Source organism: Eumetopias jubatus, unplaced genomic scaffold (genome assembly GCF_037043125.1).
Source record: "Eumetopias jubatus isolate StellerSeaLion01/CBP00866 unplaced genomic scaffold, mEumJub1_p1.0 scaffold_15, whole genome shotgun sequence".
NCBI classification, from domain to species: Eukaryota; Metazoa; Chordata; class Mammalia; order Carnivora; family Otariidae; genus Eumetopias; species Eumetopias jubatus.
This window is the reverse complement of record NW_028274821.1, coordinates 53877570-53900763: the sequence shown is the minus strand read 5'-3', so window position 1 is coordinate 53900763 and position 23194 is coordinate 53877570. Positions and strand designations below refer to the sequence as shown.

General features: G+C 35.7%; 1 pseudogene; it reads left to right on the top strand.

The window, feature by feature from the left end:
- The window catches only part of LOC114218188 (14-3-3 protein zeta/delta-like), a 29716-nt pseudogene extending 24692 nt beyond the window's left edge, over positions 1-5024 (top strand).
- The last annotated feature ends 18170 nt before the right edge of the window (positions 5025-23194 follow it).

Here is a 23194-nt window from a genome sequence, read left to right as displayed (position 1 = left end):
GGGAGGCTAATGTCTAACAAGTCATGTAAAAGTCATAGTGAATGAACCTTAAAGTAAATGCAACATAACATCCCTTTGCATTTCAGTTTTCCTTGAAATATCATCACTTTAAGTTCAGAGTCAAAGCCAAAAGGCAACGATTCTGGGTGAGTTTTGAAATGTGTGTTAACTTAACCAGAAAACAATCCAGCAAAAAGAAGGCTGAATCACTTGCTGTCGCTTGACAGTTTTAGCACTCGCTTTTCGCTTTGGTAATCAAAGTGCTGGAATTGGATTCAATCATTTTTAGTCAAAAGCCAAAACAGCAATTTATGAAAATATAAATTGGTTTCACCATAGAAAATACTGGAAATGGAGGCTTTTTGAATACCTCCCATGTAGAGATGTTTTTGCATATGTTATATGCAAAATGACTACACATAACCTTCTGAGTAGATATACTTCTATTTTTTTCTCATTTTACTGACATGGCAACTTAAGTTCAGAAACGTAAAAGAATCATTCAAAGTCATGAATTCAGTAGGTGGCAGATCATAACAAAACTGCAGCCTTGTTCACAATTTGTTTGTTTTAAATATATAACACAACATTAACTCTGTTAATCACTATATTTAGAGCAGGACAAACTGCATCATATAGATGCTTGATTGGTTAGTTTAACCTGTATGCATCTCCTTCTGTAGTGGAACACCAGGTTTCTATCACACTTCTAAGACTGCAGGAGGGAGGGTAGGGAGCCAGGATATCACAGAGGAGGTATGAGAGAAGAAAGAGTGATTGAAAAATGGCATACAAAATTAGTGAATCAGAATTGAGGTGCTCCGGCTTCCAAGGCATATCACTGTAAGAAAATAAAATTAAGAGGAAAAGATTCGGACTTCAGAAAGAAAAGAAAATGCTTCCTCGGCTCTGACCTAATCAGCTGAAGGGTTTTATAGTTGAGATTTGTGTCTCTCCACTTCCTCCTTTTAGAGACGTCTTAAATACTTAAAGGCTTCGTGTATTCTCCTTTAAACAGAAACTTCCATAGAGAAAAGGCTATAGCTTGATCCTTCCATAATTGTGAGTTACGGTTTGTGGCCCATATTTTTTCCAACTTTATTGAGAAATGATTGACAAATAAAAATCATATATATTTAAGGTGTACAATGTGACATTTTAATATATGTGTACATTATGAAATGATTACCACAATCAAGCTAATTAACATATTCAGCACCCTGCTTAGTTATGTGTGTGTGTGTGTGTGTGTGTGTGTGTGTGTGTGGCAAGAACACTTAAAGATCTAAGAAGATAAGATCTAAAAAGTTCTAAGAAGAAGGATAAATCTTGAGGCTTCTACACCTGACTGGCAATGAGATTCAACTAATTAAACAAACAAGTAAAAGTGAGAACAAGAACTCAGAAGGTAATTGGTATAATCTACACCTAGGTACCTGCAGTGACCAACCTGTGATCAAACAGACATCATATAGATTCAGAATGTAGCCTCCAGTTTAATTTCAGGATGAGCGCTTTTTATTATTTTTTTATTTTTATTTTTTTAAGAGAGAAAGTGCGAGCAGGGGGAGGGGGAGAGCATGGGCAGAGGGAGAGGGAGAGAGAGAGAATCTTAAGCAGGCTCAGCACAGAGCCCGAGGAGGGGCTTGATCTCACCACCCTGAGATCATGACCTGAGCCAAAACCAAGAATTGGAAGCTTAACCGACTGAGCCACCCAAGCACCCCAGGATAAGAGCTTTATAGAAAGCTGCCTTCATCTGGCTACTTCTCTGTAATAGGAAAAATAAAGCAAAATTATCTTCTCATTGGAATTATTTTGTACAATAAATAGGCAGTCTAATTTGTAAAATTTATACCCTCTCCCCTTGGGATTCAGTAAAGTAAAATAGATGAATGTGTTTTGTTACCTGTTAAATGACACTCTTTTCTGGATGTTAGTCATATTTTATTTTATTTTATTTTATGGTTTGGTGTTTTAAAGTGACCATTTTTCATCTTTTTAAAGATACATATTTTTAAAACTTTTTACTAAAGGTCAAAAAGTTAAACGTCAGTAAATATCTTTATTTTCCATAAATTGGTTCTCATGCAAAAAAAAAAATGCTGAATAAGGGTATAAATGACAAGGTGGGCCACTAAAAGGGTAGGGCACTCCAGATCTGGATAATAAGTTATTCCAGTTTAGTGATGCTAATAAATTAGCCATTTCCTGGAAAGTTCCAACATCTTTATAACATTTTTACAATGTTTCCTAACTTTTGGTCAATGCTATTTTTCTTTAGAATTACAGATACCGGTATGGAGGAAAAGCTTCTGGTTCTATTATGATACAAAGAATATATTTTCCAAGGTGGTTTTGTTTCAGAGAGGAGTGTTTGTATTGTTCCCTTTAGTTAGCTTAGTTTAGTTTATTTTTGTTTGTTTTCAACCGAAGAGAAGGAAAATATATAGATGTTGTTCCAAAACAGCACAGGGAAAAAAATACAGAGATAGTGAGAAGAGCCTGTCAATGCAGGTGTGAGACGCCCCAGTGACTCTCCCACCACAGACGCAGTCTAGCAGATTTTCTTGGGCTTTGACAGGAATAGACAGAGTATTAGTGAAAAGCATCCCACAGTTACACTCAGGGCTGTTGATACCTCTTCAAGAAATAAAAATCAACTTGTTCTTTCTTTCCTCAGTTAATCATTTTTGGTTTGATGTATAGGTTTCCAAACACATACAAGTCCACTGGGAACCTGTTTCTACAGGTTATTTTCTAGGGTGAGGAGGGTCTTGAATCTAGCCTCTCTTAGCTCTTCCAAAGCTCAGGACAAAACCGTATCACAAAATGTCATTATAGAAACACTTAATTGGGACAAAATTATTTCTAAATAAACTTTTTTTAAAAAGATTTTATTTATTTATTTGACAGAGAGAGGCACAGCGAGAGAGGGACCACAAGCAGGGGGAGTGGGAGAGGGAGAAGCCAGCTTCCCGCGGAGCAGGGAGCCCGACGCGGGGCTCGATCCCAGGACCCTGGGATCATGACCTGAGCTGAAGGCAGACGCTCAATGACTGAGCCACCCAGGCGCCCCTAAATGAACTCTTTATAATTGTCCTATGTTGAGTTCTTACTCTGTGCTAAGTGCCTTGTATATATTATTTCATTTAATACTATAAACATATTAAAACCTATCAAATATGTACTGTTATTATTATTATCTTGATATTACAGAAGAGGAAGCCAGGATATAGAAGATTTACTTGTTCAACACCAAATAGCTACTAAGTTACAGAGTTAGAATGTGAACCCAGGCCTACCTGTTTCCGAAACTTACACCCTCAATGTTTGCTTTCTACTATCTCTCAAGCAATGGATTTCAGTGCAAGAAAATAGTCTGGATGATATCTGACAGCTAATTAATGTGGTGGAGCAATAGTACAGGTATCTTTAAAAATCAGTTCTATCAAAGAAATGATAGTGATTGCTATGTGGAATTCCCTCTCTCGCTGTGTCTCTGTCAAATAAACAAAAATAAATAAAATCTTTAAAAAAATAAAAAAAATAAAATCCTTAATCTATCTGGTGATGATTTTATTTTTGTGGGTAACCAGTCATCCAGTTTCATTTACTGAATTCTCTCACCTTTCCTTACTGTTGAGACAGGCCACCCCGATGTACCTAAATTTCAGTGGATGCCTGAGTCTAGTTCTGAGTTCTCTGTTCGATCCCATTGGCCAATTTTCTATCCCTGTGCCAGTTACATACTGTCTTTATTATTATAGCTTATAAAAAGTCCCATAAGTAATATGAATAAGCCTGTAATATTTTATTTTCAAAATGAAATACGAAGCAACAGTCAAAATGAATGAATTGTAGCTAACTACAATAATAAGTATGAACATTAACAATATATTATTTGTAGAAAAAAGCCCTAAATTATTACATATAACAGCATATAATTTTTAATAAAGTTAAAAACAACTGAAAAACATGCCTTTTTTGGGTATATAAGACAATTAAAAGAAATTATACAAAAAGAAAATGTGTAAGACTGCTCTTCTTCAGGCTTATATTAGAAAATCCATAAATATAATTCACTACGTTAAGGTATTAAAAGAGAAAAACAATATGACTATTTCAAATAGGTTCAGAAAAAGCATTTGATAAAATTCAAAAAACAACTTTTAGTAATTCAGAAATAGATGAGAATACCATTGATCTGATAAAAATATCTTTGAAAACAAAAGGGCAGAAATTACTGAGCCCCATCTATCTTCTACCAACCACTTCAGACACAAAAAGGAAAAGTTAAGCTGGAATAGAAGCAAAACTGACCAAGTAGGCTAAGCAATCTGATGACTCGGCAGCCTGCATAATGTCTGTAACCAAGCAAGGAGCTGAATTATCTCCAATGAGGAAAGTATCTTTTTCTCAGTTACTTGCAAAACATGTAAAGAGCCATAGGTCATTTTGGAGAGTCATCTCAAGTACTGAGCTAAGGACAGAAGATGCTGAGGGGGAAAAAAAAAGTATTATTCATGAGTACAGAGAGAAAATTGTGACGAGGTTTAGAGTACATCTGCGATGATATACTATCTCTTTTGGAGAAGTTCTTGATCACAATGCTTTGCGAGCAGAGAGCGAAATCTTCTATTTGAAAGTGAAAGGGGACTCTTACTATTACACGGCTGAGGTAGCTTCTGTGCTGACAGGAAAGGGATTGTGGATCAGTCACCACAAGCATACCAACAAGCTTTGAAATAAGCAGAAAGGACGTGCCAATGGACACATCCTATCAGATGCGGTCTCATCCTTAACTTTTCTGTCTTTTACTATAAGGTCTGAACTCCTCTGAGCAAGCCTGCTCTCTTGCATAGACAACTTTTGATGAGACCATTGCTGAACTTGATACACTGAGTGAAGAGTCATACAAAGACAGCAGGCTAATAATGCAATGACTGAGAGGCAATTTGACCTTGCAAACACTGGATAACCAAGGAAACAAAGCTGAAGCAGGAAAAAGAAGGGAAAATTAGCCTTCCAAATTTTGTCAGCCTCATTCTAAAATTTACAGAGTAGACTGTTTATCATCCAAGCTATCCCACAGATTTTTGTTTATGATTTGTGATAAGTTTATGTTACTTCTATTTGAAGTTTTATCTTTCTTGTTTGGTTTTTCTGTTTAGTATTAGAGGAGTAGAGCGGATTGATGTGTAGGGAATTGTCTTTTTTTGGCATTTATTTATTTATTCATTGTTAATCAAGTTTTTAATTCCAGTATAGTTAACATAGAGTGTTATATTAGTTTCAGGTGTACCATATACCGATTCCATACATTACCTTGTGCTCATCATCACAAGAGGACTCCCTGGCAGGTGTCTGGTTTTGAGGTGCTTAATATAGGAATGTGGAACTTATAAATGTTTGGCCCAGTACTTTGGGTATATTGTGGCTATATCTCAATGGTCATGACATGTTAAATGAGGTGTATTTGTGGGATACACAATCTCAGTGTGCACACTTTGAATAGAGTTAACACACAATATTACATCTGTGTCAGGTGTACAACATAGTGATTAGACAACTCTAGACATTATGCTGTGTTCATCACAAGCGTAGATACCATCTGTCACCATACAACTCTATCATGATACCATTGACTATATTCCCCATGCTGTACCTTTTTTTAATGGGCACACTTTTGACTACAGCTATAGAAGCATTCCTTTACAGAAAATTGTGACCCACTTTGCTCTGGATGAGGGCAGAAAATGGTTCATATTTCATTCTTTGTAAAGTTACCTGCTGTGTACTTTCGTTATTTTTTGCTACACTTATTTGTATCTAAATGTTTTAGGCAACCTGAGAACAAATATACAAGAAAAGATTCTGTAAAATCAAATTTCCTAATATCCTTTATTTCATATACAGCAATCACTAGTAAAACAAAACATGTGTTTAACTTATTTTAGGGTTTTTCGTTTTTGTGCTGTACATGCATGACTGTAAAAATAGTTTACAGAGAAATAACTTAAGATGATGGATAGGTTTGTTTAGTTTTTCATGAAACTTTCAATACCAGTTCAAACATAATTGTTGAGAACATGTAGATTAAGATGATGTAAGTGGAATAAAAGTTTTATGACTGGACTCTAAAAAAAGAAAGGATGGCCCACTGCATCCCTTTATTCACCTTTACTTTACATCATAGCCAGTGTAATAAGATGAATAATTAGAGATATGGTGATAAGAGAGGAGGATAACACTCTGTTTCTTTACAGATGATGTTATTGTTACACAGAAAACTCAAAATAATCACAATTATTAGAAGGCAGGAAAGTTTTGTCAAGATAACTAGATGATGGTTAGTATGTACAAGCCAATTGCATTTCCATACACCTTCAACAAATAAGTGGGATGTGTAATTAAGGTTTTTTACAATAGTATTAAAAATACCTAATAACTTAGAGATAATTTAAGTAAAGCCAGGCAGCCTTTTTACTGGGAAAAATATACAGCTTTATTAAGAAATATCAAAGAAGAGCCCACAAAAATTAGGAGTTACAACATATTCACTATAGAATGAAAATTTGTTTGTAAAATTCAATGCAACTTCAATAAAAATCTGTTTGTTTGTTTATTTTTCAGAGAACTTGATAATATTTATTCCAACACTTAGTTTGGAAAAGTAATGTGCCTAGCATAGCCTGAGCACTCATATTCCCCCAGGGAGACATACTACTTTGTTAGGAAAAAATGATCTGGCTAATAGGGCCAGATCCTAGTGAATGTAAAGCCTTATGAATAAGTTCAAGGATCGCAGAGATGGATGCACCAAAGGGTGAAGAGCCTGAAACACCAGAGTCTCCCCCCCCCCACGCACACAAAATTTCAGTTCGACGCTTTACCCTCACCACCCAGGAGAAACAACCTTAGGAGGAATTACTTTTTAGGTTGTAATTCACCAGCCACTGGGATTTAGCTGGAGGGAAATAGGAAAGGGACTTTCTGATGCTAATTAATCTCTACCTATTTTTCTCAGCTCTTTGTTTACTCCAAAAGACCTCTAAACCAGCAAATGCCCGTCACCAGGTGAGGGAGTAGGCATTGATTGTCTCAAGACAACTAATGGGAGAAGTACCAGCAGAATTCTAAGAATCCTTTCCTTATTTTATCTTGTCCATGCTTCCTTCCCTCCCCAGGGTTTGAAAGACAAATGGGCTACAGGTGATGGGCATTTAAGAGATTCCTAATGCAGGGGGAATAAACATTTTCACTATGTCTCTAATGGCAAATGATATAGAGTGCAATACACAAAATTATGGGGACTTTCTGGAGTAGGAACAATTCCCAATAAATTGTCTGCAACTCTTCTATTTCCCCTCAATCAAGGCTTATCAGAGTACAAGAAAAAGTAAAGATATTTAAGAGATAATTTTGACTCCGCTGTATTCCTAAAAAGTAAATCACACACAAACTCAAGTACTTTAATTATTTTTAGTGTGATCGGCTCATAATTTACACACAAAAATTCAGACATGAGAAAAATTTGTTTATTTTCACTACCTGGTTTCATCTTCATTCTGGAGCTCCCATTCTCATTTGGTAGTGAAAAAGAAAAATTTCCGTTCGAGGTCACTTAACTTCTTCCAGTTTGAAACACATCACAGAAATGTATTTAAACATGTTTTCACTCTAATCCACCCACAGTAAGAAATACTATTTTTTTTTATTGTGATATAGTACAACAGAAGTGTGAATATGTATGTGGGTGTGTATATAAATAGATGTAGATACAGATATAATACAGATATAGATGGATATAGATGTATTCAGAAATAGAGAGATTTAGCTATTGATAATAAAATTGAACCTAGATTTCACCAAACAACACTTACCACTATGCGGGACATACTTGCATTGTTCTATTTTATACTATTTTAACTACAAACTGATTTCAAGATACACTAATACATTATGACCAGCAGTTTAAAAGACAGTGATATAAAAACCCTAATCTATAGCAATTTATTTTAATGTAAATTAACTCTGGATTTCTGCAATTTATTTTAATGTAAATTAACTCTGGATTTCTATCTCCCTTTTTCTCATCTTTTTTTCTCCTGGAATAAATTCAAACTTTTAAGACGTAAGGACAGGTGAGTACTGAGCCTCATTACAATGTTACCAGGCTATACCTGAGAAGCAAGGTATTACCCCCAAACTTATCAGGTTATTTCTACCCTTCTTCCCCCAAATTTAACCCCAAGGAAGAATGAAAGATCAATTGGCTCAGACACTGGGTCTAACCACTAGGCTCTCTCTCTCATTCTCTTCTCCGAGCACAAAGATAGCATTCTATTTCCCCTTTTTATCCAGTAGAAAAGTCTAATACTTTATCCTATCTTGGTAGTATTTGGTCTTCCCAATGCTGAGGCAACAAGTCCTAGGTTCAAAGACCAGTCATCATGGCAGAGAAAAAATATTGATAAGGGAAAAATAATATTTCAAAAAAGTTTACCCCACTACCAAGGGAGTACATGTCTTGTGATACATTTCATAACAGCTTATGATATGCTCTACGCAGAAAACTTGTTGTTGAAAATCTCTAATATCAAACACCTTCATTTTCTTATGAGTTAATTAGGAGCCTCAGAGTGAGTGATTTTTCCCAAGATTGCTTCATTGAATCCGTATTGTCTACCCTCTCCTCTACTGAATTCCAACTTCCTAAGAGGTGTGTCCAGATATATCTCTAGGCCAGTTAGAGACAAAATAATAAGACAGATAAAAAAAAATGTAAATACAGTCTTCCTACTCCATAAGCTCCCTGTCTCTTCTGCTTTTCCCTCTCTGTCAGTGACCTGTGCCCTCAACCTCTGACAACACTTCCCATCAGATTGCCTTCAAAGCTTCACACTAGGGTTAATTTGGTCTTGTGATATCTCTTCCTCAAACTAGAACACTTTTGTCAACACCCTGTATCCTAAAAATTCACATTAAATATCCAGGCCTGGCTCAAAATTGAAGGCAGTGCAAAAGTATTTACTGACGCAGAGATTTTTGCATTTGTTTTCTAATTGTACTCAATTTTCTAACGTGATACATTAGCACCACGGATTCAGCATAGTCAATTCCAATAAAATAGGAAGTTTCATTATATATTTAATTATATTAATTAAATTGATACTGCCCCAATTAAAATAATATTATTCTTGAAATATGAGAAAGTTCACTTAGAAAACAAACATATCTGATTTTGAGATAATAGAAAGTACTCCAAATGCTTATAAATTGTTTTTTTAATTAATATGATATCTATAAACAAGAAATTAAGTGGATCCGATTTTATAATAATTAAACTAATGAACAAAGCGTCTCTACCCTCTTAAACATCCACATGTTTAGGAAATAATTGTTTTGTGAAGGGCTGTGTGTTAATGAAAGAATTAGAGAGCACATTGAACATGGTGCCTTATAAACATACATTTTAATTTCTCCTTTTCTCACTTTGTCACGTTAATATGATAATCACCAGAAGTAGCCACATAAAAAAGCTGAGTCTAATAACCAAAGTCAAATCAAGCTAAATCAATCAAATATGTCCATAATTTTTTTGAAAATCTGATTTAGGCTGTCTCATATTTTAAAATATGAGTTAAAAACACTTGCCCGGTTCTTTTTCACCTATTACCCTTCTCTTTCCATCATTAGAAATCAGGACCAGTCACTGTAATTTTGTGATTGCTCTTCTGAAAGTTGCAGGGGATAAAAGCACTTGACCTACATTTTCCTTTAGGCTCTACCTTCTGTAACTTGAAAGAAAAAAAAATCAGAGTTCACATTGAGAACAATAATCTTTCCTGCACCACCTACACCTTTATTCTCAGGGTTCTGTAATCAACTGTGACAGCATTCGAAGACACTAATCAGTCAGACTCTGAGATTATTGATCCCAGAAAAAGAGTGCATGAATGACTTCCTTTCCATTTCTTCATATCTGTGGGTAGCTCCAAATAGAAAACTCAGTAACATCAATGACTCAAAACCTCCTACAAGTCGATGTGCTAAGTCATAATACATAAAAAAGTAAAAGGCATAATGGAATTTGTGTGATACCATTAACATTTATGTTTGGTTTTGAGAGAGGTTCTGCTTCAAAGCATGTTGTATATACCTGCTCTTTCCTATGAAGGACGAAAGAGGTTGGGCTGTAGAGAGGATTTGACTACAAACACTCCCATGTCCTCTTCTGGTCACACCTTTTAATATGTCATAGCGTGAGCTTTACAAGAACCAGTCTTTACAAAGACAACAGGAATTCATGTTTGATTGAGTACACAAAGATAATGTACTCAGATCAGTATAGGATATAAAGAATCCAGATAATGAGGTTTTGTTGTTTGCATCTAAGTGTCCTAAGGAGAAAGTCTCATTTACACCCTCTTGATGCTAAAAGCCCAGTTTAAATTCAAATATCACAATCCCATGAGCAGCTAATGATGTGTTATCCACATGTCTTATTTATCTGTGTATCCCCACCCCTAAGATAATGCCTGCTACACAGAAATGACATTAAAATATGAGCTGAACTGAGCAAAACAGAGGTTGTCTCCCATGCTATTGAATTGTGGAGAGTTAAAAAACACAAATGTTTTTGTTTTACAAAATGCTATCCAATCAATGAAATTATATTTATAAAAATCAGTGTAAAAAGTTCTTAACTCCTGTATCCTCCATAAGGGCAGAATGGGTTAGGATTTTTGAGATATGAATACATAGTATCTGAGACTAAAGTCTAAAATAGAAAGGTAGGAAACCACATGGAAATTCATAAGGTCCACCATTTTAAATCAATTTATTTTTGGTTCTTTGTCATTTTCTCTGCAAAATCTGTGTTCCATTGATAGGACTGCTACCTATCTTTAAGGCAGGAACTTCATGGTGTTTTTAAAAGAAAGATTATCTGTAAGTGTTCCCAGTGCTTGGCTTGCCAAGATGGTTGGCCTAATAAGTTTTGTGAATTACGCTTATAGTGTATTCAGCCATATAATTCTCTGCATCAACAGGGAGGAAAATAAGTGTTTTCAGAATAGCTTTTTAAAAAAGTTGCTCTCTTCCACCTAGCATAGTTTTAGCCAGGACAGTTTTGAAATAAAAGGGAGTCTTTAGAATTTCCTTTATGAAGGTCCTTTAATGTTAAGATAGTTTCTCATCTTTCTGGCTTTACATAAAGATTAAAGAATAAAGGTAATATTTCCTTAAGAATTTTTTCTACCCCTGTGGTAGACATGAAATTGCACCATTCAGATCCCCTTTCAAGGTAACATTGCCCAGATACAAGGTACAGTCAGCAGATGGCTTCCAGCTATCAGCTCCTTCAGGGTCTGCTTCAGCTTGATGTGGAATAACATAAGCTCTACTCACTCCAAAGCTCCCCACTGGGTTAGCCAAGACTTGATGGGCACCCCCCTCACAATTCCTCCCTCTGTCTGACACACTTCTTTCCTCCTTCCTCTCACAGGTATTAATCAACAATAAACTTACACCTTGCATTGTCTTAGAATCCACTTCAGAGGAATCCAAACTTAGGCAGTACAAATCAAAACTGGTCCAAGAATGTGGGCAATAAAATAGAGTTGTAGGTTATTTACTATCCTAGTAGATGAGGACTCCTTCACTGTTGGGGGGTGAGGGTGGCGGGGAGGGCAAAAGGACACAAAGGTGGAAGTGCAGTTGCTAATACATGAAGTAGGATGGTATACTGGTAGAAGGGGACCCACTAATGAGTTTGAGTATTGCATGATTAGCAGAAGTAGTCTCGCTCACCTTCACTCCTGATAACTCCCTGGTGGACTTCATGCTCCCTGTAACTGTAATTTGCACTCTGAAGGGTTAAACATCCTGCACTACCAAGGGAGTACACTTTCACCAACAAATACAGCAAGAGCCCCATTGATTATAAATAAGGTGTTTTGATTCTATCAATACATTTGTTTCGGGGCACCTGGGTGGCTCAGTCATTAAGCGTCTGCCTTCGGCTCAGGTCATGGTCCTGGGGTCCTGGGATCAAGCCCCACATCGGGCTCCCTGCTCGGCGGGAAGCCTGCTTCTCCCTCTCCAACTCCCCCTGCTTGTGTTCCCTCTCTCGCTGTGTCTCTCTCTGTCAAATAAATAAGTAAAATCTTAAAAAAAAAAAAATACATTTGTTTTTATCCCAGGCTGAAAATAGGCATACATATTGAACTCTTGTTTCCAAGGACCATCACTTTCTCCTTCGGAAGAGACGCTCACAGAAGCCCTGGAAGAGCTGCTCTCTGGGTGTATACGGAGAAGTGGAACTTAGCAACAGTGAGGCGTATGGCAGATACAGGGATGAACTACCCAAATTCCTTTTCTTTTCTTTCTTTTTTCCCCCAAATTCCCTTTCAAGGCAGGGCTTACTGCCCAGCTGTAGAGAGGCAGTCAGTAGGCAGACTCCAGATGTTATCTCCTTCAAGTTCTGCCTCTGCTACAGAGAGCCATGTGAGGTCACACCATTTTCATGAGTAACCCTTTGGTGAGTAAGCTAGTTGAATGTATAAAGATCCAGCAGTTCTGACTCAATATAGGAAAATTCTGGCACACCGCTCAGATTTCCCCATCAGTTTGGCCAGGGCTTTATCAGGTCTGATTCACAATTCAGCTGCTCCCTTTGTCCATTCTTTCCTCCTCTCCCTTCTTTCACAGGCAATGATAACCTAATACATACCTAGCACCCTAAACTCTGTCTCAGCTTCTGCTTACCAAGATTCAATCTTCAAAATTCCCAACCCAAACCCCCATTTCTGATTATTAATATTTTCATTCTTCCATTTCTTAACTCAGCGTTTCCCAAAATATCTTCCTCGGAAACAACGTCTTCAGCAAGATGTTAACTTTTATTCTATCATAGTAAAAATCCATGATCAAATGCTGGGGAATAAAATTAAATGTTTTCTTACTGCATGACCAGACTGTTTAACCTACAAAAGAACTTGTCACAGAAAAATATTTTCCACCATTTTATGAATCCCAAAGACATCAATCTCCTATGCATCGCCAGTAATAAAATCTCTGGAAAATAAGTAATCATGTGGTGACCTTTTCCATATATTTTTCCAGGAGCAGAAGTAAGACTTCATAAGTACCGTAAATCATCAAACTTAAAATTAAAAATACCATTTGTAACAAGTACTTTATGGCAGCTGTGATTTTTACCTTTTGGAAACTGAACGGAGAGAATCAGTGAGCATAAAGGATGCTTGAAGAATACTTAAATGTTTAGTTTTTAATAATTTTTAATCTCATCTATCTTCATTAGTATTATTAGATAATTTCTTTTAAAAGATGTGTAAAATATTCAATCAAATCTAAATTAAAGCTTTTAAAGTCACATCTTATTTGAAAATATGAGTAACAATAATTTTTCAGGAGGATTACCACTTTGCATACCCTCTTTAAAAATTACGGAGATGAGATAATTCATGTATATTATTTTTTCTGCTTAAGCAAAATTGATCTTTCCTTTAGCTTTTAAAGAACTTATAGGCAGAAATTTTCACTTAAAAAAACCTAGCTCTTTATATACATTTGTCTACCAAAATAGTCTTTGGTTGACTAAATGGTTAGTCTAAACCAATCACATTCCCTTTGCCACTCTACATTTAGAAAAGGATATGCAACCAAATGCAGGATGATGAGATGTGAGAGATGTTTTCTGTGAAATTTCTGTGAAATAGTCCTTGCTGCTTAGAAGTCACAAGAAAAGATGGACACTTCCTTTCAGTGGACACTTCCAACTCCATATACAATGCCTGGAAGTTCTAGAGTTGTCTTTCTACTAACTAAGGTGAGTATAAAGTCAAGACATGGTGGGTAGAGACAAAAAGCTGAGCCACAACCTCCATACATCATAACTTGATTCCATCTTGCCTCTAGATCTCCTCTTATGTGAGATAAAACTTATTACTACTGCACTGAAGTTTTCAGTTACATGAAGTGTAAAGCATCCTTGTTTATAGGAGGTTTCTAATTCCTCTAGAAAAAAATCATAATAACCCAAAACCAGTTGATTTCCATTATAAAAACTGATATATTCCATTATAAAGGATAGAATTACTGAACTGTGAGATAAGCATACTACGTAAATTAATGATTTAAAAGTACAGCTTTCATAAGAAGTAACTAACTTGAAAAAGTGAACTTTTGTTGTTCTTCCCCTTACAAAAAACAGAGATGATATATGATAGATAGATGATAATGAAGAGAACAAATTTAGGACATTTATCATTTTAAGAAGTCCTTAGTGAAATCCTAAAGTGTGCTATTGTTTAGGAGTTAAGGTATGAGTGGCCCAGGTTCTGAGCTACTGTCTTGACAAATTATGGATGATTGGAACCTGGTGATTGTTCCTTGAAGATGATGACAAAATAGGGATTTCAAAGTGGTCAGCTGCACCACCCCTACTTGACTCTAGCTTTCTAACACAATTCTGCATCCCATTTATGAACTTCAGCTCTTTATTCCAATTCAAGAATATTTTCAAGAAAGGAAAAAGCATGATAAAAGACAGAGAAAAAAAGGTATATATAAAATTTACTTCTCCAAATGGAAGAATGTGGCTTAACATTGCCCTAGAACACATTTAACCTAGCCTCTTTATAGTGTATCTGAACAAAAAGTGTGGACGCTGAAATCTTCAATTAGTAGATGGCTGTGTCTTCTTTGAATAGTGAAATGTCAGACTGACTGGTGAGAGTTCTCAAGAGACTATATGGGTAACCAGAGGCATTATAGTAGAGATAGTTCAAGGTAATGCATTAATATAGAAGTATCCAAAATTTACTGAGGAGAAAATAGCCTTGATTTATCCCCACTAACAATACAGGAATAGATTCTACTGTTTATGATTTGGCAATGCTCCCTGAAGATTAGATAGACTGCAGAACCACAGTAATCGCCGAGTCTGACATGAATCTAAAAGCCTACAGCCTGAGTTAAAAAAAACAAAAACAAAAACACACACCTACTGGAATCACTTCACTTCAGCAGTCCTACAACTGCAAATAGCTTCGTAAAGGAGCCAATGAGACCTTCAAAATAAGCATCTCCAAAATCTTCATGATATCCACAGATGCCTTGGAGATAATTCTACACATCCAGCAGCTGTGGTAAGACAAGAATGTTCTCTATGAGTCTGTATGCTTCAAACACATTCAGAGGTGGGCCTGTGTCATCTCTAGGATATCAGAACATACTGTGTTACCATTAATAAAGAAGACTTTGTAGCTAAATCAACAGATCCATTCCATCAGCAATTCTTTGAAGGACTCTTGATCTAAACCCATGGTCTCCCATGAGTTCTTCTAGTTGCACCCCATCTGGAGGGATATGCGTGTGTGTGTGTGTGTGTGTGTGTGCGTGTGTGTTCATGTATAAGTAATTTTTGAATTAGTATATAGTGTGTTCAGCTAATTACTATTGTTAGAAATAGTGGTACTGAATCTAGTTTCTTGATTTTTATGGTTTTTGTCCCTTCATACTTTGGCCTTTGAAAAAAAGCCTAGAATGGTAGCCATATTCAGAGTCAGGAAAGATCCAGCAGAAAGTGTGCAGAGCCATGATGGAGAAATTCTCCAAGCTTTCATCAGCCAATACTTATTGGCCACCCATGTGCAGGCCTACATTGTGCAGAAGTACAGGAGGGCATACTATCATATTTCTTACCCAGGGTACTCCATCTAAAATGGGAGTCCCTTGAAAGTAAATAGCCTCTACTTTGTATCCCTTGTCCCTAGCATACAGCGGTATTTTACATATGTATAAATTAATGAGGGGTTTCCTTTGCTCTCTATGGGTTATAGATCATTGAGGAAATATAGTTTCCATAAGGTTATTATATGTACAGTATATGTCCAGCCACCCAGTTACTAATAAATATCCTTATTGTTCTACTGCATTGATGTAATTTCATATTCTTTCCTCACTCTTCATTTCTGGGAATGGTGACAGGCACACAGAACAAGTATGTTGCAAAATTTCAAAGGCAGACTGGTTTAGACACAGAAATAGTTGACCTAGGCCCTGAAGGAAAGGTGGGATCTTGACAGAGGATGTAGGGGCAGAAGTCATTAGGTCTCTGTGAAGGTGTCAGCTGATGTGGTAGTGGAGAATTCTGGAAAATTCATGGAGAACCAGCTACAGACTTCAGCAGAAATTATTAGATCTGAAGAAACATCGGGGTGAAGATTTCCTTCGCTGGACATTTCTGCACTGCGTCATTCATTTTTGTGAGCAACCTAATAAAATATATATTTATATTCCAGTTTAAAAGAGTACAGGGAACAAAAATATATATTCTATTTTTCCCCAAATTAGAATTTCCTTACACTTAAAATATCATATTAAATTCAGATAATTAAATCTCTAAAGTGACTGACACTTTTATGAGAGTATTTTTCTTCATATTAAGTAAAATCTTATCTACTAACAACTGTCAGCCACTGTTTCTTGTTCTGTCATCTGAAGGTACACTGAAAAAACCTTGGCAATTTTCTACATGACAACTCTTCAACTTTTTGAAAATATTTATCACATTTATCCTTGATCTACTTTTAAGGCTGAACATACACAATTACTTCACTATTCTATTTGCTTTCTTTGGACAAATTTTATTTTCATGGGATTTTTCTGACGCTATAAGCAGAATTAAAGATAACATGGAGAATTTTTCTGGTTGATAATTATATTTCTAATAATTAAAGAGATTTTTATCTCTCAAAATCAGGACAGTATATTTTTAATCTTATTTTAATGTGGCATTGCAGGTTATATACTTATGTGGATACATGTTTAAATCTGACAGCAAAATAGTTTTAATAATTTAAATAAATTGATGTATGGTAGATTTCTAATACAATATTTAGTCAAGGATTCTTGGGAATTTTTAATTTTAAAGAATAATAAAACCTCTAGTCATTTCACATCACAACTTTTGGTGTCTTTTTTTGTTACTACATGGGGAATCCAGCAAAGTGCTTCTTAAGAACTTGAAAATGTTATGGTCTACAATACATATTTAGTTAGAACAAAAATATGCAAATTCACTTAATACATATCTGTAGTACTAAACTGAAACATGATTAAATATATTTGCAAACAATGTGACAATCATAAGAAGATTAGGCCATGCAATGCAGGTCTGACTGTGAAAGCGAGAGGCCAAATTAACAGGAAAATCTTTTTAATGGTCATGTAGTTCTAAGAAAGTTTTGTCCAGGCAAATGAAGAATCTGTCAGAGGAGTTCTTCATCTCATGGGACCTGCCCTACTACCCTTCACACTGATTCAATGACTCCTCAGAGTGATGAGGGTTGCTTTAAACAAGGTGATGGAATCACTGTTGCAGCTAAGATCATCAGTCAATTACAACTCCCTAAATAGGAGATCTGAAAGGTACATTTTCATGGCCACCATGCCAATCATGTGGACTTTGAGTATATATGGGTTGTTTGCTTTACAATTTAAATAAACATATTGGCATTCTTAAGTTAATACAAAGGAAGAGAATGAGTTAGCCATCTATTCTTTGGTAATCCGATTTTTCTTACATGTATTAATGTTAATTAATTTAACAGATTTTATACGTGTCATATGAACTTGTTAAAATGTGTGCTTTTAAAAGTTCCATCCTAGTTGTACTTTGACAAAATATAATATCTGGGTATGAAAAGCTAAGAAATAGATTATAGATAATCATTTATCAGAATTTACCAGGACTTACCAGATGGCTCCAGATCTTTGCTGTGATATTGACCAATTGTGAGAACTGCTTGCTTTTCTTGTTAGAATATTTATACTCCAGAGACTGACCGTAGAATCAATGTATTAACTTTAGAAAAAGCCAAAAATCTCACTGAGCCTGTCCTTCTAGTTGTAAGGGAGACACCCAGAGAATTTTGCTTATTTAACTGGTCATACGGTGGGTTGGGGTTAGAAGTGTCACTAAAACTCATAACTCCTATTTCCTGGTCTAATACTCTTTCTGGTACAGACTTTATGGTAATTCTTTTATCATTTTAGTTATCTTTCTCAAGTTTATGAGTTTTGAGTACCGTTACCTCATCATTCTTATACTTTTTATTCTTCATTGATGCATTCATTTAATAAGATTTCCAATAAGCAGTTACCTCTGACAGGCCTTCACTGCCTATGGCAGCCACTAGCCACACATGGCTTTTACTTTCTCTAAATGTGGCTAATTCAAATTAAGATGTACCCTTAGTATAAAATGGTAAGCATGAAGGCTCAGCACCAAAAAAATGTTAAATATCTTACCAAAAATTTTATATTAATTACTCAAATGATAATATTTTGGATATATCAGGTTAAACAAAATGGATTATTAAAATTAAGTTTACCTGCATCTTTTTGATGTTTAAAGTGACTACTAGAAAATTTAAAAATAAATATGTGACTCACACTTTATTTTTATTAAACAGAGCTATTATGGAAAATTGCCATGGGTCATCTATTCATCAATTCAATGAATATTCAGTGAAGTCCCACAAGTTTTTAGGTACTGTGCATTCACAAAATGTCTTCTTTTGTCCAAAGATGGGGTTTTGTTGTCATGTTAGGTGAGGTGTTTTAAGATATTTTAGAATGGGAAAATTATTCTCTTTATCATTAGTTTTCCTTAATTTAAATAAGATTGGAACCTGACGGCATGTTATCATCCCTCTTGGAGCTAACGTTATCTGAGGAATAAGATGAGGTTTACACAATACCACTGAGCTTTTTTCTTGAGCAAAGTATGGATTGACCAGGTTTACAAAAGCCTGAACTTTAATTTGTGGACTAAAAACAGCTTCCCTGCTTCTCTGATACCAAGTCAAGCTATGAGTGCTTTTTGGTTTATCATCTTGTTTGTGTCTGCTATGTCGCTTGTTTAATTCTTTCCTTCTTTCCTTCCTTTTCAGTTGAGGTTTCCCCCCTCAAGGAGCATCACTTTCAGGAAGAGGAAACAGGGCTGAACTAAGGACAACTAAGTTGCCCAAATGGATGAAATAATAGAAAACTCGTACTCTACTATCTTTTTTATCATCTGAATTCTTCTGTAATTTTTTTATGATGGAGTATATGAAATCATAGGCATATAGTTATCCTTAGGAGGGCCTTAGACTTTAAGAACAGTAAATCCAAGGAATTACCTGATGTAGAAATTCATAATAAACTATGAATTGTTGAAATTAAGTGCCTTGCAAAGGGAGAAAATGCTGAGAAAAAGAAATGAATAATGTAATGCAATTCTCTCCATAAAATTAGAGAATAGCCTATTTACACTTTGAAACTGAATTAAAGAAACTGCCACTTCAAGAGAAAAGACCCCGGTGTAGCAACTCTTCTCATCCTTTTTGAATGTATGACAAGGAGCTTACAAAAAGCCAGCAGATGACGTGACAAAATACTCCACTTATTTGTTTGAAATAGAAATGGTGTTGGAAGAAGAATCCGGAAATTTTGTGCTCATAAATTTGATAAGTTAGAAGACAAAATAAACAAAAAAATGAATATTAAAGAAGTGGGATAGAGTGCTTTACTTGGCTACTTAGTAAATTAATAGTTGTAGGGCTCACCTATGACACTGAAGAGGCAATCTTACTTTTGTAACAATGGGTTAAGGCAGTTTAACTCTGTTATGAGAGCTTTATAACTCAAGCAGCTCACTGTGACAGAAGAAACCAAAAGTCGTAAGTCTCTTAAGATAAATTCCAGGGCTCTTCTAGTTATTATGTACCTTAAGGGGTTAGAAATATTTCTCTGTGATAGTTCTACATTTTCAAAAAAAGGGGGAAAAATGGAAAAGGATGCAGGTAGTTTTGTGATCAGAGTAATATAAATCATACAAAGTTTTTTGATTTCCCCTTTCTCCTTTGGAAAGTTATTCACAGTGTTACTTTACTTGTGGGCTAGTTGGCCTTATGCTAGAAGATAGTCCTGCAAAAGTCAAAACAGATAGTTCGTTCACTGCACATGCTATTGAGGGTATGTTCTTAAGTCTATGAAAATTAATACAGTCTCATCTTACCAACACTGTGAAGAATGAAACATTGGAATGAGTCACCATCATCAGAGATGCTGCCGCCTAGTGCATGGAGTCTGAACTGAGGAAGGTCCCGTTTCTTCAACAAATGGTGATAGAAAAACTGGATACTGATATGCAAAAACAAACAAACAAACAAACAAAATCTATGCACAGACCTTATACTCTTCCCAAAATTAACTTGAAATGGGTCATGGATCTAAATGTAACGTAAGTGCAGAGGTGCCCGGGTAGCTCAGTTGGTTCAGTGTCCAGCTCTTAATTTCTATTCAGGTCATGATCTCAGGGTCCTGGGGTTGAGAACCCCACCTTGGGCTCCATGCTCGGCAGGGAGTCTGCTTCTCCCTCTGCCTCTCTTTGCCCCTTCCCCACTCGTGCTCACTCTCTCTCTCAAATAAATAAACAAATCTTAAAAATACGTATATAAAATGTAAAACTATAAAACTCCTAGAATATAATAATGGGGAGCAGAATATACCACCCCCAAATATGCCATTTTGGCATATTGATTATTTTAATTTAAAGTTACCTGAGAAACAGCTGGTGCAAGAGGAACACTCTGACCCTTCTTGGTACTCCTGTCATGTGAAAGCTACAGCCTGTACCAGGAGGGTAAAGGGCATTCTTATCACTAGAGATGGGGAATTCAAGGTCAGGAAGGCTGTATAAACAAACCTTGCTACTTCTTCATTGATTTGCCACCCCAAACCCAAATCCCTTTTTTTTGTCAATTCTTCATAAATTTATTGTTTCTTTGTTTAAAAAGTATAAAAGCCTCCTGCTTTGGTCACTTGTTTGAGCCTCGTATTTTGGGGCTTCTATACATATAAAATTAAATTTTTCTCTTGTTAATCTGTCTTACATCAACTTAATAATAATTAGACCGGCCAAAGCACACAAAAGGGAAGAAAGGAAAAATTTTCCTCTTCTACAGTAACATAGGAAAAAACTAGGTAATTTTGTACATAAGTGAATTTTTAGATACAATATCAAAGACATGCTCTATGAGAGAAATAATTGATAAATAGGCCTTCGTTAAAATTAAAAACTCCTGCTCTATAAAAGATAATATTGAGAGAATTTGAAGACAAGTCATAGACTAGGAGAAATTATTGCAAAACTCATATCTGAAGAAGAACTGTTACCCAAAATATACAAATAAATCTTAAAATTCAACAATAAGGAAACAAAAAACCTAATTAAAAAATGAGACAAAGGCTTTAATAGACGCCTCACCGAAGAAGATATATACATAGTGAACATATATAAGAAAAGCTGCTCCACGACATATGATATCAGGGAAATGCTAATTCAAGCAACAAGATACCACTACACAGTTTTTAGAAGGGCCAAAATCTGGAATACTGATGACAACAACAACAAATGCGGGTAAGGATGTGGAGAAACACAAACTCTCATTCATTGCTGGTGGGAATGCAAAATGGTGCAGCCACTTTGGAAGACAGCCTGACAGTTTCTTGCAAAACGGAACATACTCTTACCATACAATCCAGCAATCATATTTCTTGAATTGGAGTTGAAAACGTAATGCCCACACAACACCTACACAAGGATGTTCACAGCACCTTTATTCATTATTGCAAAACTTGGAAGCAACCAAGTTGTCCTTCGGTAGATAAATGGGTAAATAAACTGTGGTACCTCAGACAATAGAACATTACTTAGCATTATGAAGAAATGAGCTATCCAGCCATGAAAAGAACCTTAAATACATATCACTAAGAAGCCAATTTGAAAAGGCTACATACTATGTGATTCCAATCTAAAAAAGTATGGAGATAATAAAATTAACTTTACTTTTAAATTAATAATTTTTATTTATTTTATTTAATATTGAATATTTGCTAAATAAATTTTATTTAATAAAAACTTATTTAAAAAATTTTTTTTACTATTTCTCTCATATCAAGGATTGATTTCTCCAAAGAATACGATGGTCTCCCACAAGGAACTCATCAAGCGCTGGTTGTAGCTTGGCAAAATTTTGGCTTTTGTTTGGAATATGTTGCCCCACTGCTAGGATTAAGCCACTGAGGTGAATGGGAGGGTTTGAAGTGGGACAAGAAGCCCAGTTATGTGCCATATCCTGTCTGACACATAATATTGAAATGATGTTTGGCTACTGTAGTTAATCTGATCAATACAATAATTTGACCACAGAATTGGTGTAATAGCTTGTATGCCCTACTTTTCCAACAACCTGAGATCTCACCAATAAGCTAAGGGAAACTTTTGGAAAATTTACTTATTTGTAAATTGGGGCTCACCTGTAATCTTAGTAGGGAGCTATACCTTGCTGGTGTTGACATTGCTGAGGTGTGGACCCTTGTGTCAAACAGAACTGGCTTCAAGTCTCAGTGCTGCCACTTTAAGATTTGTAAACTTGCCAAGTTTATATAACTTCTAAACACGAGTTGGTTCATCTGAAAATTGGTCCTAAGAACAGATTAACAATCCAATGAGTCACTGTGAGGACAAAATCCACTAAGATATTCATTATGTAAGTCCCTCTATAAAAAGTAGTTTTCCATAAAGAAAAGACAGTGCCTTTTTTATTATTATTTATATTCACTAGAGCTGTATTCTCCATAAGAGAAATGTTCAGTGAACATGTGTTTCTCTCAGCTACTCTTTAATCCACGTATCCACGGAGACAGCCAACAGTGGTCACATCATTGCTTTGTTTTTGAGGAATCTATTTTTTAAAAGATTTTATTTATTTATTTGTCATGGAGAGAGCACAAGCAGGGGGAGGAGCAGAGGGAGAGGGAGAGGCCGACTTCCCACTGAGCAGGGATCCCGATGTGGGGCTTGATCCCAGGACCCCATAATAATGACCCAGCTGCCCAACCAACTAAGCTACCAAGATGCCCCTAAGGAATCTTTTTCTGAGGCAATAAGTAACATGGTCTCCTTCATAGGTGTGGAAATATCTTAAATTAAATTACCTGGCAATAACAGACAGCTCACTAATGTTGAGTTTATATGGGCATAGCGTCAATATGAGATTGCAAGATGAAGAATTAAATTTCCGAGCTTATTATCAAAAGGGGTGGTGAT